Source organism: Chaetodon trifascialis, chromosome 11 (assembly GCF_039877785.1).
Source record: "Chaetodon trifascialis isolate fChaTrf1 chromosome 11, fChaTrf1.hap1, whole genome shotgun sequence".
In the NCBI taxonomy this organism is placed as follows: Eukaryota; Metazoa; Chordata; class Actinopteri; order Chaetodontiformes; family Chaetodontidae; genus Chaetodon; species Chaetodon trifascialis.
The window spans coordinates 26980563-26997621 of record NC_092066.1 but is presented as its reverse complement, the minus strand read 5'-3'; the positions used below and the strand labels follow the sequence as shown (position 1 = coordinate 26997621).

General features: G+C 41.1%; 1 protein-coding gene and 2 long non-coding RNA genes across 4 annotated transcripts in view; 1 reads left to right on the top strand and 2 right to left on the bottom strand.

The window, feature by feature from the left end:
- The window catches only part of LOC139339140 (choline transporter-like protein 5-A), a 167729-nt gene that overhangs the window by 11629 nt on the left and 139041 nt on the right, over window positions 1–17059 (top strand). The window lies entirely within an intron of this gene.
- Window positions 3011–6154, bottom strand: LOC139339388 (uncharacterized). Its single transcript, XR_011602655.1, has 5 exons — window positions 6037–6154; window positions 5387–5485; window positions 5178–5276; window positions 3212–3312; window positions 3011–3102 (listed from the first exon to the last, which is right to left on the bottom strand). It is a non-coding gene; the product is annotated as an uncharacterized lncRNA (long non-coding RNA).
- LOC139339258 (uncharacterized) lies at window positions 8597–13196 on the bottom strand. 2 transcript variants are annotated; one of them, XR_011602650.1, is made up of 4 exons: window positions 12796–13196; window positions 11074–11149; window positions 10039–10173; window positions 8597–8794 (listed from the first exon to the last, which is right to left on the bottom strand). It is a non-coding gene; the product is annotated as an uncharacterized lncRNA (long non-coding RNA). The 2 variants fall into 2 exon arrangements; XR_011602649.1 differs by lacking the exon at window positions 12796–13196 and having other exon boundaries at window positions 11074–12027.

The following is a 17059-nucleotide window of genomic DNA, read 5'->3' as shown; positions in this document are numbered from 1 at the left end:
TGTTGGTACAACCCTATTTGCTTGGAGGGCTGATAGCTCCTTCGCGAAGGCTGACCTTTGTGCTGCTTTAAGGATAACCTCTTTGGCTTGAGCCATCTCATCCACAGTACGAGGTAAGTGACATCTGTGCCATCCTAAGCATCCATTACTTTTGTTGGAATGTTTGTGAGATCTTGCCACATGGATGAGGAATGCCACCGCTCGTAGTAGAGAATTGAAGGTGGAAAAGTGCTGAAAGCAGTCGGAGTTAAGTCCAGGTTCTTCCAGGTAAGTAGCGCAGGTACGAACAAGTTTATGTTGTCTCTGCAGATGGCTGACGCAGGAATGAAGGTACTGTGAACCAAGAACTCTGTGCAAGCTGGGATGCACGTAAAGACCTTGATGCGTGGGCCGCAGGGTTTTCTTCTGTGCGTAAGAAAATGCCATTGTTGTGGTGTGGAGGATTGTCCGATGCATTGAACTCTGTTGTGGACATATGTGTAAATGCGTTTCGTCTCATTACAAATATAGCCAAGCACCTTCTTGCTGTCCATGTAGAACTCGATAGCGTCCAGTTTCAGATCTAGCTCTCCACGGATGAGATCTGCCAACTCTACAGCAAGGACGGTGGCGCAGAGCTTGAGCTGTGGGATCGTGGGTTCTGACTGCGACGCTAATTTGGCTTTGCCCATAACCAGTCCTCCTTCAGCTTTTCCATCCTCTTGAACTACTCTCAGGTAAGCAACGGCTCCAATGGCCTTGGTCGAAGCATCCGAGAATACACACAATTCCATGTGCACAGCTTTGATGAGTGAAGTTGGCGTGTATGTGCGAGGCACATGAAGCACCTTTAAGATTTGAAGAGAATCACTCCAGGTTTCTCATTTCTTCAGCTTGTCTTCTGGGAGGGGTGTATCCCATTCAGACAGCTCTGAAGTAAGTTCACGAAGAAGGGCTCTTCCCTGGATTGTGACAGGTGCCAACAGACCCAAAGGATCAAAACACTGTTGACAGTGGAGAGGACTCCACGTCGGGTACAAGGTTGGACCTCAGTTGATGCAGAGAAAGTGAATGTGTCTGATCTGATCTCCCACAGCAGGCCTAAGCTTCGCTGCGGGGGTGCTGTTTCTCCGCTCAAGTCTAGATCCTTGATGACTGGGACACAATCCTCAGGTGGGAAAGCTTCAATGACCGCTGTACTGTTGGACACAAACTTATGTAAGCGGAGGTTAGTTGCGGTGGTTCTCATGTACCAAGAAACAGTGAAACATTTGTTGGATGTCAGTTAGGACGGCTACTCTCTCCTTTCGAAAGCATAGAAGGACACCTAGAAGGGAGTTATTAAGGTCAGGGCCTGTCAGAAGCACATCACCGAGGGAGACACCAGAGAACTGAGCGCTGGAATCAAAAACTACTCTGATCTGATTGGGCTTCTGTGGGTGGTATACCCCAAACGACGGAAGATACCAGCACTCCTCATCTGCCCCCGATGGCGGCGCTACTTCTGCATGACAGTTGGCAAAGATTTTCTCCATGAATACCGCATATTGTTCCTGCATCTTGGGGTTCCTCTTGAATTATCGTTGCAGGGATTCAAACCACTTGACTGCATGCTCTCTGTTGTTTGGCATACATTAACGTGGCTCCTTGAAGGGCGCGACCCATTGTGAGTGTCGTCTCTGTGGACGTTGGTGTCCATAATCTTTAGAAGAGCACATCTTCTATTGACGGAGCAGGTTTGTTATCATGCTCAGTTTGGTCAAACACTGTATGTCCCAGCATCCTCTCCGGCAGTTTGCTAGGCTTACTGAAGCTTGGTTGTGTTTCCCTGACATGCATGAAACTTGTACAAGGCTGAAAAATGGAAGGGCGACCACGATCTAGTACATGGGTCTTAAATGTGACAACTGTTGGCTTGTGCACGTTACCTAAACACACTTCTCCTATCACCACCCAGCCTAGATCGAGATGTTGTGCAAAGGGAGCGTTATGTGGCCCATTTACTTGCTGCCTGACCTTGTGCGCTCTAAGCACGTCTCTTCCAAGTAGCAGGAGTATCTCCGCTTCTGGGTCCAGCTCAGGGATGTATTTAGCGATGTGATGGAGATGAGGCTGGTGCAAAACTGCACTTGGTGTTGGGATCTCATCTCCATTGTTTGGGATTTCCAGACACTCGAGGAGGGGTGGAAGAGAGATGAACACTTTGCCATCCAGCAACTCTATCTCGAAGCGTTTGGCTTTCCTACCATAAGTCTCTATAATGCCAGAGCATGTTCTGAGATGGTACGGAAGTGGTTTGTTCTTCATATTAAAGAGCTCGAAGAACTCTGGTTTGGCTAAAGAGCGATTGCTCTGGTCGTCCAGGATAAGATAGGCGTTAATGGCTTTGTGCTTTGAGTCTTTGGGGTAAACCTTCGCAAGACAAATTTTAGAGCACGAACGACCCCACTGACCTAGGCCACAAACCTCTGTGCAACTTGTTCTGACGTCAGTCACATTAGAATCTTCTCGCTCCCCGCCGTCCTCTTGTGGTAGTGGAGGAGCCTTGGTGGGTTGAAGTAATGAGCCGGGGTGCATAGCTGTATCATGATACACTGTAAAAAAAAATCTGTTGTTTTTACGGAAAAATACTGGCAACAGTGGTTGCCAGAATAATCTTGTTAAAAATACAATAAAACATAAACAGCATTACAGAATAACTAGTGCATTTCACTGGGATTCCATGTAACATTAATGATAACTAAATGTAAATTTTACAGGTATGCAATGTACAATAATCAATACATAATTGTTTATTTTACGGATATTCAATGTACAATTAACAATGACTTCATGAACATTTCAGCAGGATTCAATGTAAAATAAGCAGTTTTAGGATGTAAAATTTACAAGTTGTTCAGTAATGTTTACATACAGTATGTACTGTATTTATTACAGGATTATTCTGGCAACCACTGTTGCCAGTTTTTATCCGTAAAAACAATGCTTCAAATTACTTCTAAATGTTAATTTGAAGATAGGCTGTTAACAAACCACTCGTTAGTCAATGAATCATTCTAAAGAATGCAAGTTTATTTTTGAAAACAGTGGAGATATGAATGCTGTGGTCACTCAAAGGAACACCTAAGGGAATAGAGAAGAGAAAGAAGCACATACAGGATCTCCCTTAGTTTCATTTGTTAAGTTAGTCAATAATCAAAGACAACAGTAGCAGTAACACTATCACACCCACCTTTAATAATGGCTCGCCAATCATGGATGGGAACATCTAGAAGTTAGAAGTCTAGCCTTAGTTGAACTTTGACCCCGTATTTTGGTCACTCAAAGGAACACCTATGGGAGTAGAAACGAGAAAGAAACACAAGCAGGATCTCCATTACACACCACATTCCAGATTATTATGCAAGTTACTTTTTTCACAGATTTCCCTAAATAATGAATATAAATGACAGTCAATTTTCATGGCATCAGCCATTAGAGTACAAATCAAATGTTTTTGAATGAACCTTCCTATGATAACGTTTTTTTTTATAAATAAAAAACTTAAAATGCACTGTTTTAAATTATTATGCAAACAGAGTTTGTAGTGTTGTAAAGAACTGAAAATGGCCATTTTTTTTAATTGAAAGCATTAACAGGTCCTAATTAATGAAAACAAAATATTTCAATCAAAAACATCTTACAGTTCTAGTTACATCACTGGATTTGTAGCTGATTCAGAGCACACACTGGTTTGTGCAGGTAAAGGCACATTAAGAAAGGTTTCTGTCAGATAAATGCATCAGAATAAGATAACGTGCTAAAAATTCATTACAAAGCAGCAAATAGGTGAAACGGGTGACGTTTGAAACTGTTGGTAGCTCCCACAAACTGCAGTCCCACAAACTGCAAGTATGTAGCTATGCAGTTATGCATGAACCCACTATTTGGCCATGCTTAACCAATGCTCACAAGCAGAAATGACTCCAGTGGGCCTAGAAATACACCAAGACAACTTTTCAAACAGTCTTTTTCATTGTTGAGTGCCCTAACAAGTCTGGAAGCTTCTGGTGCATGGATGGTGAATGGCCACCTTGTCCTAATAAGGCTGCAACATCAGCAAAGAGGTGGCAGAGTCATGTTTTAGGCCAAATCAGGGGGAGAGACCTGGTTGGGTCCTTTAGGGTACCCAAATGTGTGGAAATGATGTTTGGGAAGTATGTGGAGTTAATGACTAACCACTTTCCTCCATGACAAAAAAATAAGAACCATGCTCTATAATGACATCATCTTCATGCATGGCCATGCACCATCTCATGCTACATGAAATATCCATACACTTGTGCATGTGGTTTCCATGTATTTCTAGACCCTCTGGAGTTTTTTCTGCTTGTGAGCATTGGTTAAGGTTGGCCGAATGGAAGGTTTATGCATAACTGCATAATTACACCTTGGTGTTCATGGGACTACAGAGCTACCAGCAGCTTCAAATGTCACATGTTTGCTGTATTTTAGCATATGCTTTCTTAATCTGATGTATTTATCTGGCAAAAACCTCTCTTATTGTGCCTTTATCTGCACAAATCTGTGTACGCGCTGAAACGGCTAAAAATCTAGTAATGAAACTTGACCCGTACAATTTTTTGATTGAAATAGTTTTTGATTTCATTAATTAAGACCTGCCAATGCCCCTAATTTCACAAATGACAATTTTCTGTTATTTACAAGACAAAAAAGTTTTGAAACTCTGTTTTGCGTAATTTGGAACAGGCCATTTTAAGTTTTACATTTTTCAAAAAAATACTGTTATCATTGGAAGGTTCATTCAAAAACATTTGAATTATACTCTAATGGTTGATGACTTGAAAAATAGGATGACTGTTGTTTATATTGACTTTTTAGGAAAATCAGTGGAAAATGTCATTTGCATAATAATTTGGAATGCGGTGTACTTTCATTTGTTAAGTCAGTCAATAATCAAAGACCACAGTAGCAGTGGCACTATCACACGCACCTTTATAAATGGCTCGCCAATCATGGATGGGAACATCTAGAAGTTATAAGTCTTGCCTCAGTTGAACCAGGACCCCTGCATTTTGGTCACCCAAAGGAACACCTATGGGAAGAGACAAGAAAGAAGCACATACAGGATATTCATTAGTTTCATTTGTTAAGTCAGTCAAGAATCAAAGACGACAGTAGCAGTATCACACGCCCACCTTTTTAAATGGCTCGCCAATCATGGGCTGGAACATCTAGAACAACACCCTGAAGAACATCTAGGGAAACATCCACTGCTGTGGTCACTCAAAGGACACCTAGGGAATAGAGAAGAGAAAGAAACACAAACAGGATCTCCATTAGTTTCATTTGTTAAGTTAGTCAATAATCAAAGACAACAGTAGCAGTAGCAGTATCACACGCCCACCTTTTTAAATGGCTCACCAATCATGGGCTGGAACATCTAGAAGAACACCCTGAAGAACATCTAGGGAAACATCCACTGCTGTGGTCACTCAAAGGACACCTAGGGAATAAAGACACACACACACACACACACACACACACACACACACACACACACACACACACACACACACACACACACACACACACACACACACACACACACACACACACACACAATAATCTCAATTAATCAGTAGCAGTGGAAAAAATAACTGCTGTACTGTTGTTGCAGTATGAACTGTCTGGACACTAGGCACTGTCCGGACACTAGGCACTGTCCTGAGACAGCCAGCACTGTCTGTCCTGGGACAGTCGGGCACTGTGCCCAACTCTCTTAGGACAGTGCATCGCTCCCCTGGACAGGACCTGGTTGCCCCGGGGACAATGCCTGGCTGTCTCAGGACGGGGGCAGTGCCTGATTGTCTCGGGATAATGCGTAGCATCGTGGTAGAGTGCGTTGCCATCTCTGGACAATTGGCACTGTCCTGAGACAATGAGTAGGACAATAGCAACAGTACAGTACAGTTACTGTTCCCACTGTCTCTCCCATTAATTTCATTTGTAAAGTCAGTCAATAATCAAAGAACGTAGTTGCACTAGCACTAGTACCTTTTTAAATGGATCGCCATTCGTGGTCTGAGAGGTCCTGAATCAACGTCTGCCAGGACTCTGGCATTAACATGCAATCGTGTAGCACTGGTTCGCTCCACTTTGGTCCCCCTCTCTGGATTTATAGAGAAGAAACATCTAGGAATACAGAGAAGACAGAGGAAACACATGTATATAAAAAACAACCGTACAGGGGAAACACAAATCCATGATACAACTGCCTCCACAACAACAAAGGAAAGGATAAGTGTGAGGTTACAGTTTTCCTTTAATTAATACTTTATTGGTAGGCAGGGAGCAAAGGGGCCTCCAGAGACACTGTCTTTTTTCTTTTTCTTTTTTTTTTTTTTTTGCTCAACATGAATCAGAACGTTAACATTTCGCATTACATGTTCAAGGTAGATAATGCATTTTCATTTCCATAAATTGCAAATTACAGGAACATAACTCTTCATGAGCTCTGTCTTTGCACATCCACAGTAGAGGACTGAAGCAGAACATGTATGGTTTGAGTGATATAATTGGCTTCCCCTATACAAGTTCAAGACATGTTACGCATTTCTACTGTATCACAAGGAAAATCAGGTAGAAATTTGGGTCTCTACTATTTAAGAAAAGTCAATAATACTATTCAAACCATACATTAATGGGTTGGTTAGTAATCTGCCTGGGGGAGATTGGCCCCATTCTGCCTTCTATTCAAAGTTTTAACTCGAACTGAGTTGTGGTCTCGAGTCAGCCTGCATTTCCATTACTAACCGGCTACTCAGATGTGGGTGGTGAGAAAAGAAGTGGGCGGTAAACAAACATGGAGTATATGGAGACATTAGTGGTGCTGCTCTTCGCTCTGATGCTTTTAGTCTCTCAGAAGATGAAAATGATAATGTAGGCTATAGCCAAGGTGAGACACAACTGACTAGGCTACAGAAAGTGGCAACTTTACCAGTTCATTCACAAGAAAGAAATAGATTTCAACACGGGGCCATGATTGTGATGTGGATTTATGTTGTGGGTGATTAATTTAGTACGTCAAATGTATGCACGTTTCTTATTTTCTTGCAGTTGTAGAGAGTGAATGTACTGAATAGCACTTCCAAACATGCAATCATTCTACTGTTAGCTAGTCTAGTTCTTCAAGATAGGAACACAGTGCGAGGGCAGCATAGGCCCTGTAAGTATTTATATGCATATTGCTTTGGATAAAAACTCAGCGAAATGACTTAATAAATAGAGCATAACAATGGTTAAATTAAATAAATAAATTTAAAAAAAAAAACTTACCTCTGTAGAAACTCCAGGGTTGATGCAAGTGCAGTTGGGTAATGGATGTTGAAGCAGTAATACGAGCCAAACATCATGCACAAGGAGGAGATGAAGAAAGAGATGTTCTCGTTGACGATGACGTGATCCACACACAGCATCATCCTTCTGGAAGAAAAGCAGGATTGTCCTTAAAAGAAAAAAAGAAAGAAAATTAAAACAATCCAGAAATTAAGTTTACATTTTCACGTCAGTCACTAACTCATGTATCAAGGGTGAAAACAAGTACCTACGAAGAAACCCACACCATCAGGAAAAAAAAAGGGGTGAATTCATTATAGTCAACATCTACGGTATGTGTCAGGCTTTACTTTTCAACTCAGGTAAGTAAGGTTAACTTACCACATACAACAATCGTTGGAGTCAAGGGAACTCCTGTGTGCTGACTGCCTGTTCTCCCATCATAATCTGTAGCTTTGTTGCAGCTTGGTAGAATCTTTTGGATTTGTTGACAGCAACTGTCTTCATGAAGTACAAGAGCCGTTCCCCCTTCTGTTCCACATTTTTCAAGAAGGTTTCCTTCAGGTCAACTCCAGTGAGCTCGTTGAAGTGAACATTCATGCCAATTTCATGAAACCAATATGGCCAGTTTTCCTGGAGGTACTTCATGTCTTTCCCTTGGTTCACGTCTTTTCGCTGGCTGTAGAATGTGGACTTCATCAGCATTTTCAAAGGACCTGGGCTTTGTTGATTCTGGCTGAACAGATTTTTAAGCTCATCTTTCTTCTGCTGCTGGGTTTCGGCCGTTTTTCGGCCAGTCATGTGATTTTCTTTTTTTAATTTTTGGTGTTGTAGGTCTTTTCACATTTTCGATCCGATTTTGAATTTGTTTCACGAGGGAGCCATACCCTGTGCCAATTACGTCGCCCTCAATCACATCTTGAAGTGACTTGGGGTATTTAGCCACCAATTTCTTAGCCACATCAGCAGCATTCTTCTTGCTTAAAGATGTGGTTACTTTCATCATTTCACAGACCACAATTCTGACCATCTCTTTCCTCAGACTTGGATTTGGACGCCTTTCCCTCTCCAAAGCCTGTGTCAACGCCTCTGGGAACTGTCCCCATGGTATTGTGAATGACTCTGGAAAACTGCCACTTGGGCTCTGACAGCTGCTGGACGACGACGTTGGCGAATGGTTTTACATTTTAATTGAACTTCATAACAATGTTGAGAACAGATCACATCATAAAACCACCAAGCAGTCAGGATGCTGAACAATGACGTTAAACTTACATTTCAGACTCCATGCAGCAACCAGCTTCCTGGCTTGTATGGGCCTCAGGGCTGACAACAAATCATCTTCTTTCAAAAACTGGAAGTCATCAGGGGTCTCTACCCCCAGAGATTGGAGAGTTTCCTCCAAGATCTCCCTTGTAGCATCTGGCAGGTCAGACAAGGCCTCCGTGATGGCAGAGTGTAGAAATGATTTGGACATCTGTACAAATTTACATTTACATTTACATCTACATTTACTTCAGAACATTGTAGTTTGGGACTAATTCATATTGAAGTTAAAGTTGTGCCCAATATGACTACAGACATTGAAAATCAAAAAATAGAACTACATAAAACTCATTCAAACATTGCAAAAATCACATGGACAAAACGCTGTGTTTCAGTGGGATGACTCTGTGTGCATCGATGGTGTATGAAGTCAGTGGGTAAAAATCTAGCAAGGCCTGTATGTTCACACACTTCATTGCTGTACTTTGCGGTCTAATGGCATACAGATGGTATTTGGGAAGGAAGACGGATTTGTGCAAGTCCATAAGAACATACACAGCATCACCCTTAGTTAGAATTATGATAATCTTCCCAAATTCCAGAGACTCGTTTAAGACCAAAAAATCCCCCTTCTTGTAGGTTGTACCTCTGTACTGAATTTCTGTTGAGACAACAGTATCCCTTTTTGAAAATCCAAATTCAGAAGCAGCATGAATGACAGCTTCACTGTAAAGGTTGGGAATAAAAGCGCAACCATTTTTAATTTGTAGTACCTCACTAGGTCCTGGTCCTGCCGAGACATATGCCTGGAACATCTGATGCCTCTCAGAAAGAGTGAGGCAAATGTTCTTGAAGTTTTTCAAATGTCTGGCACATCGCTTGAAATAGCTATGTTTGCTTTCAAAACGCATCGTCCACAGTCGAATAAGGGGGCCAAATTTCAGGATTAGTGAGGGATAATGTCTCATGTAATGGTGTTTCGGTTTGAGAGTACTATGAGGAAGCAAACATGTCCTTGAATCCAGATACTCCTGAACTATGATTTCAAGGTAAGCTATCTGTGACACTGAAATCTTTTGCGCACAAACTAGATCAACAATATCTTTGAGCAGGAGAGTCAACTGCCACACGTCATCATCAGCATTATGCACCTTGTTGCCAATTAGAACAGGTAACAACCTCAAAAAATTCCAATTCTGGATCGCGTTACCAGAGAGTTTGAGTGCACCAGACTGGACAGTGCAAGGCTTGGAGAGAGCATCTGAACCTTTGAACTGGAATTGTTTGATTCGCCTGTTCAAAAGGGTATATGTGAACCACTTCTTGGCCTTGATGAAATAATTCAAGTACAGACCAAGGTCATAGGACAACACGCCCTCAAAAATGTCATGGCCTAAACATGGTGGGAGCCCGGGTTGGCATACATGAAAGTTTGGCACATCATTGAAAACTGACCTCAGTTTTATTCCTTTGACGTCTCTGTTCTCCTCAGACAGAGCGGCGACAGCAGCGTCATAGGAATCAGCAGTTCTTTGCTGGCCGCAAAGATTGGGTTCTTTCTTAAATTCGTCTCTGGTTACCTCACAGTACCTGCAAAAATAACAAGACGTGAAATTTTCGTTAAACCCTCCAATGCCATGTGACCCTAAATTATCCCCAGCTATACAGTACAAAGCTCCACGGACAGTTTCCCCTCCTACAGTCACTCCATTTTCTGCTAAATCTGACAAATCCGAGATCAGGTCAGCAAATACTTTGGCACATCCAAACTTTTTTAGATCATTTTCTCCACACAACAAGACTAGGGACATGTGATCTGTGTTGGATCGCACATGAACTGCCAAATTCGCAACAGAAAGATAAACGAGAACTTGTGCTTTTTTTTTTGCTGAGCCGAGAGGACTGACTACTTCAAATGCATCTTGGTACAAAATAAGCTGCAGGCCTCCTGGGTTTGCAATGAAGAACGGATTGGACTTGAAGGCCTGTCCATCACAAGTGTCACCAAGGACACGTGCATCTGTTTCAGTAGTCTGTTGCAACACAGAATGTTGAAAATTGTGATTCTAGTAAGTTAGTCAGTGTTTGCTTTACAGGTATGTAATAAGCATTTCTTTGTCTCATATCATCATCATATCCTAATCTTACTACTTTGGGCTCTACATATTTGAACATCCGTTTGAATGTCTGAGCTCTCGTGTAGGCTGTTCTCAGTGGGCCTTTATGAGATGAGGAGAACAGATCAGAATCCTTAATACAATCAGAGACTTTCCCCATCACATCATCAGTAAGATTTAACTCATCTTTCATGACAGAGTGTAATTTGCTCAAAGTGTAATCAAGTCCTAATTCATGTAGATTTTGCATCTCTTCAACAATTATCTGTATTGTTGAATCTGGAAGCAGCAGTTGTCCTTGTAGTTTTAAATAGAACAGGCAAACACTCCTAAGGAAGATTTCATCGAAAACCTGTGTCGGTTCAGTGCTTACTGATAGATCTGCTGCCTCATCCACCGTCTGCGAAACCTCTTCACAAGCCGTGGCAGAGGACTGCGGTGTGATTTCTCTGTAAAGATCATTTATGTTATTCACTGAACAGTCTGGATGCTTCCTAGACAAGTGCACTGCAAATGATGACCTCACAGTAAATGTGTTTTGACAACCTGCCACTGGACACTTAACAGATCTTCCCTCCACTAAATGTTTTTTTAAGTGTACAAGAAGTTCCTGCACAGTCTGAAATCGGTCTGAGCAAAGTGACACAGCACACACAAAATTAGACACAATGGCTGTGTTGGCATTAACAGATGACGTTGTGGCATTGTGCTTCCTATAGAAGTGAGACTTAAATGATGCATATGTGCAAAATGTCTGCCTGCAACTAGTACTCTCACACCTGAAGACACAGCGTGGTTCGTTTCTGTGAATCCTACAATGCAACACATAACCCCTCAACGTTTGCAAGGTTCTCCCGCAAAAACGACAACGAATCATGGCAAGGGGAGCTTGAAATAGGCGAAACAATTCTTATCTGCCAACAGTCAAAAGCAAAAAAAATGCACCAACATTGATAGCTGTCTATCAACGAGTGTAAAATAAAATTAAGACACGATGTATCGTTTCACAACATGAACACAGTGTGGCTCGCTTCTGTGAATCCTAAATGCAACACATAACCCCTCAACGTTTGCAATGTTCTCCCGCAAAAACGACAAACGAATCATGGCAAGGGGAGCTTGAAACAGGCAAAAAAAAACTCTTATCTGCCAACAGTAAGCAAATGCACCAACTTTCATAGTTGTCTGGCCATCAACGAGTGTAAAATAAAATCAAGACACGATGTATCATTTCACAACATTGGACTTTGACTTAACCGACGATTGAGTATGATTCAATGGTGTTCAATTTGCACCACTACTGCAAAATGGAATTGGGAAAAGGGCGCAGAGAGCTTAGCTGCTAAAGCTCTGTTAGCTGCTTGAAACTGCAGCAGCACAAAGATAACAGTAATCGCTCATAGAACAATTTAAAACATGAAAACACACCGTTTCTTGACAATTAACTGCTTTAAACTTAACCTGATGGTTGAGTATGCTTCAGCTGTATTAACTCAGCTCTGCTGGTATACTTGATTAGCTAGCTTGGCTAACCAAACTGGCTGGTAACATGAAGTTGACATCGAGTAAAATATTAAACGACCGCTCTTCAGCTATCTTTAACTCTGAATGAACAGAAAGGGAGGGTGATTCTTCGGTATAGATTACCTTCTAACTTTTGACGACAGTGTTTAGGTTGGATATCCGACAGGAAAGTTTCACTCTGAGGAGCAAACAGTCACTGACCAGAGACGACAAGAGTCTGCGTGCAAGCAAGTGAAGCACCTGTTGCGCGAGGCTTTGCTTGTGACGTCACAGCACCACGCAAGGCACGACATGCTGAGTCGTCTGATCTCCAGAAAACATAGGCCTAAATAAAAAAATGTAACCCCCTTGGCTTGATTTCGTTGTAAAACCAATTGTGACATTGTTCATTGTATGTTTTAATTTTTTTTTGTATTTTTTTGTTTTTTTTTCTTCTCTTTCCCACAAATTATATGTGTACAGATTGTATTTTGAATTTTTTCTAATTAAAAACAAAACAAAGCAGGCTACACTAGTCTCTGTAAAATTATTTTCCATGCAGGATTCAACGAAATTAGTATTGTTTACTTACCTTGAGATTGTCGCTGGTTTAAATGAGAAGTTCCCAATATGTCCAGAGCAGTTTAGGCCTTAAAATTTCTCTGTAGTGATTTCTCTTCCCAAGGTTTGACTCGACGTGGGCAGAGTCTTTGTTCTCACAGACAAAATAACACTTCTTTCTTTATCCCCCAACTTGATTAAAAAAAGATTTGATTAGCCTATGCTTTCAGTTATGGCCAGCCACATGATGTATAGTTCAGAGAAGATTCAAAACAAGAAATAATCACGTATATCCTTAAAAAAAAGTGGATAACTAGGCTAAATGTTAAATAGGTAAAATTGAAGTGGTGGCAGTCTTCCTTGTAACATTTTGGAAATCCATGTTTGAAGTCTGCAGAATTAAATTGTAATTTGAACACAATTTTACTGTCATTTAATATGCATTGTATTGTTTTTTGGAATACAGTATTTATATGTCACAATAACACAAATAAGTTATTTTCACTGCATGAAAAACCAAATTTTCGACCCGTAAATCCCCGCGAATTTCTTTGATTTTCGGCGATTTGCGGCAAGTTTACGGGGAACTTCGCTGGCTCCGAAACAAACCATCTGTTGGCGGGGGGCGTTGTTAATCGCGCCTTCGCGGAGGTGCAAATAGCTCTAATTAGCACATGAATGCTACCGACATTGATCTAGTCAGGCTGGCCTGCTGACTTCACAAACAACCATTGGATGATTCCACAGGCATTTTAAAAGGAAACCATCATGTGATTGGATAGCAACTCCAATCACATGAGTGAGTGATCATATGATTGGATGACAACTCTGCTGCTATTGGTCATCTGTGCACCACATAATAATAATAATAATAATAATAATAATAATAATAATAATAATAATAATAATAATGATAAATACATATTAAATTCATATATTATATAATACGTTAATATATAAAAAATAGTTATTATGTTGTTATATTTATGTATATATAGATGACATATACATTTTATTTGATTGATGATTCATTGATTTATTTGGCGATCCACCTTCTACACTACCACACAGTAGAACACAAAGAACACAGTTGACAGAAACATTTTGAAAAAAAGTCTTCAATGAAATCGTGACACACACATTAACAAGGATCAACCAAGTAAAATCAGTGACTACTGGGGAAAAAAAGCAAGGAAATGTGCAGAGGGGTTCACTGATAAGAGTCTCTGGGTTGGGCCATGCCGCTGCTCCATGGTGCATGAAAAATAGTCTAAGGCCTTTGGAAATGCTTCTTTGCTGCCTCTGGGTCATACTGAGGTGGCGCCTGTGGCTTTGAAGGGGACTCGATGCGAAGCCTCTTGCAGTGTGTCGCCACATACTTTGGGTCGCTCTTCAGCTGATCTTGCAGTGTCTGGCAGAGTTTGGAGAGCTAGGACACTCCTTCTTGCTTCCAGCAGCTGTAAATACAGGTATTAATATAATATTAGTACTGCTAAGAAACAATAACACATGATAACATATGTGAGCATGTTTGTCAAAAACAATGCAGATAATAAATAAAATTCTGCCCATTTTTACATTGTTGTGAAAATAAAGCGGCATTCATGGGACTCTTACCTGCTTCCTTCTTTGTCTGCTGTGAGCTGAAATCTTCACAGCTGCTGCCTGAACTGAAAGAGCTGGATGGGCATACCTGAAGCTCCTCCACACCATCTCATAATATGTCTTACAGGCCGCTGGAAGAAAATATATATTGTTTTGAAATAATTAAGACAGGCTTCAGTAAAAACAACAACAAGAAACAACAGAAAGGGTTTAAAAGACTGCTGTCCACACCATTCATGTCTGGACTCCCAGTTAAAGTCGCCATCAAATATGACATCACCGTTTCGTTGTGGGGCGAGTTTAGTCTGTAAAACACAAAAAGTACAGGTCATGCAACGTTTACGTTTACTTATATTCTGCAGAATATTTCCTGTGTATTTTATTAACTTACCCCTGCTCAGGTTCATATCGCCTGTCGTTTTCGTCACTATTGTACAGACGTCGCACCTTTTCCTTTAAAATACAAAATACATTGTAATGTTAAATGTAACGTGAACGATTACAAAACGTTCGGAACGTAGTGCAATAAGAATAATAAAGGTTTGGCGCCCTAAAAACTGCAAAATGTGGTACTAAATGCTAACGTTACTTACGTTACTTACGCACCCGTCTCTTCGTCTCCGCAGCTGCAGTTCGGTCAGGGCTGCTCCTCCAGAGCGAGCAGTCTGGTTTTTGTCACGGCCATTCTCCTCGCAAACTGCGCCATCAGCTGCGTTAGCAGCCGAGACAATCCACTGAAGACGCTGAGCAGTTTCTTCTCTAAATTGTTTGGACTTTCTGGATATGGTCGCTCCGCAGCCAGGCCGTCCACTCGTCGCAGAGGAGTGCCTTCTGGGGTGAACTGAAGACGACGTCCGGCCATTGTATGAACAGAGTTAAAGTTTAGCAGGATCCGAAACGTAACTGTTGTAATCCAAGCTCGATTCACGTTCACAAACGTGCCGAGGTCGTTTTCTGCCGACGTCATTGCGTCAGAGGAGGCGTCCAATCATATGCGAGGTCGCACTCTCTGAATTTCTCGCGAGACCATTTTTGTTGCGTAAATGAAAAACATGCTGTGATTTTGTTAGGTACTTTGATTTTCTAAATTGATTTTCTAAAGTGACATCATCGAAAATAAAAAAAAAGAAAAGTTACTTTGGTGTGTTCCCTTTTTATTTCTATTTAAAGAATCATCAGTGGACTGACTGAATTTTGCAAGCTAATCACACAAGCATTGTTCATCTGGTGTTGTGGTGGCAAAATGCGAAAAATTGTGACCAGTGTCCAAGAACTGTAGATGCTTTAATTTTCACGATTTTGATTTATCAATTTAAGTGGAAAATTAAAGACCTTTGAGAGTCAGGACACTTATCCTGTATGTAACCTGTAAAATTATTTAAACACACTTTTAAATCCTCATGAAAAAAAAAAAAATCTTTGTATTCTGTAGGCACAGAACACACACACACACACACACACACACACACACACACACACACACACACACACACACAAAATCCCAATTTGCATTTGTATAGCTTTGCAGCATTTACATTTGCATTTTAACACCTCATGGTCACAGTGGCTGAGGGAGAACTTCCACGGCAATTTACAGTGACGGAAATTGATGGAAATGTGACTTTTCATGCAGTGTTTAACAACGACATTGTGTTTCAAAAACAACATTTTCATGTTAAATTTACAATAACATTTAGTTTGAAGTTTTACTAAATTACACTGTAAAGAAAACAATGTTTAGCTGTAATACCCTTTACAGTTTTTTAATGTTGAGATTTTACAGTGCTATTCTGTTATTTCTATGGATTTTTTACAGTGTAGGTGCACTTCACAGGAGATTTGCAGTCTTCGGCTACATGTAAGGTTGATTAACAGCACTTGAAGCATATCCCTTTCTGCTTCAAAAAGGCCTTTCTGTCATTGATAGATTTGCTTCTGAATGTCCTGCATTTTTTGAGTGGGTGTGGTTTATCGTGCAGTGGACAGTTCTTGTTAGGGTCACCATTGTTTGTAGAGACATCTGTCTTGTGAACTGTGACAGGTTTGTTGGTGTTAAAACTCTTTACATGAAGCCATTCTGCTTTCGTAGGATTTGTGCCACTGTTTTGATGAATAAAGCTGGGGTCATTTCGCTTCTTTGCCTCGTAACACACAAAATCACAGAAGTAGATAAAGGTGTTTTGTTCTTTGTTCTTTCTACCATGACCCAGATGACACCCACTTCTCTTGGAACCCATATGGAATCTTGTCCACAACTGGTGCAATGCCTCAGGAAGTGTCTAGATACATCAGCCCAGTGAGATATCCATCCTCTTTGGCACCTTGTATCTCCAGGAGAAGATCTCCAAGTTTGCGTATCTTGGTGTGATCTTTGGCCGAAATCCTTGGAAAGCTGTCTAGTCTCTGGAACAGTGACTGTTCAATTATTTCAGGAGCAGCATAACAGTCACGCAGCCTCTCCCATGCCTTGCGTAGAGCTAGATAGGTGTCGTTCACATGCATTGAATGTATGCATCTCACTTGTTCACTAGACTCTCTCCCTAACCACTTGGTCATGAGGTCAAGTTCTTGTATTGCTGTGAGTAGGACTTCAGCCACTGCATTGGTGAATGAGGACTGCCATGCACGGAAATTCTCCAGCTTATCATCAAATTAGTACAGACCTGACACAACAAGATCTCATCGTGCCA